The sequence below is a fragment of the Aplysia californica genome, unplaced genomic scaffold (genome assembly GCF_000002075.1).
Source record: "Aplysia californica isolate F4 #8 unplaced genomic scaffold, AplCal3.0 scaffold00163, whole genome shotgun sequence".
In the NCBI taxonomy this organism is placed as follows: domain Eukaryota; kingdom Metazoa; phylum Mollusca; class Gastropoda; order Aplysiida; family Aplysiidae; genus Aplysia; species Aplysia californica.
The window spans coordinates 1,254,182-1,257,146 of NW_004797433.1; positions in this window are offsets into that span (position 1 = coordinate 1,254,182).

Below are 2,965 nucleotides of genomic sequence, written 5' to 3' on the forward strand. Positions count from 1 at the left end.
CCTCTCTCTCTCTCCCTCACCCACCCTCTCCCTCTCTCTCTCTCTCTCTCTCTCTCTCTCTCTCTCTCTCTCTCTCTCTCTCTCTCTCTCTCTCTCTCTCTCTCTCTGGCTTTATCTCTCTATCTTTCTCTTTCTCTCTCTCTCTCTCTCTCTTTGTGTGTGTGTGTATGTGTGTGTCTCTCTCTTTCTCTCTCTGTATCTCTCTCTCCCTTTCTGGTGTTATGATACGCATTTCTTGGGGGGGGGGGGGGGATTCAAAGTGTTTGGTGCATGTGAAAAAAGAGCTCTTCCACCAAACTTGTTTGACTTTGACTTTACTGTGGACACTCTCAATACTCTCATGAAGTTCTCATTCAGTTCTCAAATTATGTCTTGGTGGTACGTATGACTCAATAAGGTCTTTACCATATTGTGGTGGTTTGTTGTTTATGCACTTGTGATTTGTGACATATAATAAGAGCGATGTCGTAATTGACTCTAGCTTTAACTGGTAGTCAATGTCACTTTTTTTTTTTAAAGAATAACGGTGTTATGTGTTATTTTGTGGGTTTTCTTAGACCAATTCAGCTCTATCAACAGTTAAACCCATCTCTTTTTCAGGACTTTTCTACAACTAAAAACACCCAAGATTGTTTGATTGAGGAAAGAACGAGCAAACTACACAGGAGCGCCCACCAACCACTCACCTTTCACCCTACAAACTAGGGTCCAGCGAGCATACGTAACCTACGGAGCATGCATTTGCACTAAATATATATCATGGATGTACACTATAGTACTAGATACAGTATGCCCCTCTCTCGCCTTGCTGCGCGATGGCCACATTTGACAGCGGCGTCCGCCATGTTTTTTGTGGCAAGTTGTGTGAAGGAGTTCATGCTAAAGCAATGGGCTAGGCATGTTTTCTCTCTCATACGCGACAGGCGAGGCTTGGTTCTTGTTGATTTTATTTTTTTACATGGGCGCCGTGGCGTACTATATCTAAATTACTAAATTGCAATAATACGGCGTTCTTTCTACAGCTAGATCTACAAATAAATGTATTATTAAATAGATAGAGATATATGGGCTTTTTAAAAAAAAGAAGGAAAAAAACAACAAACCTTTGTTTCTTCATCAGCACTTTATCTACGAGGTGGTTTATTTCTTATTGACCGAATCTAAGCGTATAGGGCCAAGAAGAAGTATGAAAAGATGTGGGTGTCATGGGAACCTACCATAACCACCCCACCGTCTCTCTCCTCCCGAATCCCAAAACCAACACCCCCCCCCCCCCCCCAGGACCTCTCGAATAAAATAAAAATTTGGCGTGTGAGTTTAATTAACTACAGAGGTGTCCCTAGGGGAAAAAATTCCAGAGTTTTTCAGCCTTTAGGTGTAGGAATGCAATGAAGCTCTTGATAAAGCAAATTCAGTCAAACAAATACTGTAATGAATACATGTACTGGTATTTTTAAAATCGAGTTAAACTTTCCCTTGTGACATTTGAACAGGAAACTGTATTTTTCATTCATATGTTCACTTTTTAAAAAAGTATACTAAATTGTAAGTAGTGTTTTCTTATGTCGGTATTAAACTTTGGTTTATATTGATTTTAAGAACTAAAGTAGACCATATACAGCACTTAAACTAAAGCTCTTTCTGTTTTCTGTTTCAAGTAAGTCTCATTTTGGACATGAGTAAAACAACTGTGACAACTCTGGACTCTCTAATGATAAAAAAAGTGAACTTAAATGTTGTTTTGTAGCCTAGTCAATTGTTTTTCTACTCAGTGTAGTGATAACTGAAACAAAAATCTTTACTAAGGAGATTTGGACAACATTCAATAAAACAAAACAATAAAAAGTACACTGTTTCAGTTTGATAAAGAAATTTCCTGCCCATTGTGAAAAAGATCTAGCTGCTAGTAAACCTTAACTTCACATGGCCCAGAACCTTATGTGATGGCTTTTTTTTTTTTTTTAAAAGAAACCCGGAGTGACTATTTGTGTCTGTAAGACATATTATGAACTAAAAATAGATGATGTAATAAAAGAAAACAGACATCACTGAACTGCCTGACAGAACCAGTAAGACGTTAATCCAGAAAGGGACAAGAGGTTTCACATGCTTGCACCTTTAAGAGAATCGCTTGGAATCAAAACATAACGTTAGAATCAAATAAAACACGTAAGACTAAGAGCAGAGACACGCCCACTCACATGTAAACAAACTTTTTAGCCACATTAAAAATGGCCGCCAACAAAATCAAATGTGTCCATGTCACGTAACCGCGTACGGACTCTAGTTTAAAAGGGGGTAACTCTATGATATATATATATATATATATATATATATATATATATATATATATATATATATATATATATATATATATATATATATATATATATATATATATATATATATATATATATACATGTATATATATATATATATATATTGGGTGAGGGGGGGGGGGGACTTACTTAAAGTAAATCCTTTTTATCTTGTCTAGGGCACTGTGAACGTTGTAATTTTCATTCAAAAGTGTCTGTTCACTCCCATAATATCTTCGTGCTTGTGGCCTGTGTTTATCCATAGAGCTGTTATGTTATATGTCGGTAGTGAGGGAGGAGGTGAGGGTATAGGTAAGGTGGAAAGAAAGAGTGAGCCGTGGAGAGAGAGAGAGAGGGGGGGGCGAGAAAGAGAGTACGAGAGCGCGTGAGAGATTGAGGGATGAGAGGGGGGGGTGGAGGATGCGAGACAAACAGACAGACAGACAGGCAAATAGACAGAGAGATGGGAATGCTAGAGGTGGTGAGAGAAGGACATAGAGAATAAGTGAGAGAGAGAGAGAGAGTGAGTGAAAGAGAGATAAGGAAAGACAGACAGACAGAGAAAGAGATAAAAAAGAAAAAAAAAGGGGGGGGGGACACAGACAGAGAAAGAAAGAGAGAGACAGACAGAGACAGAGACAGAGAGA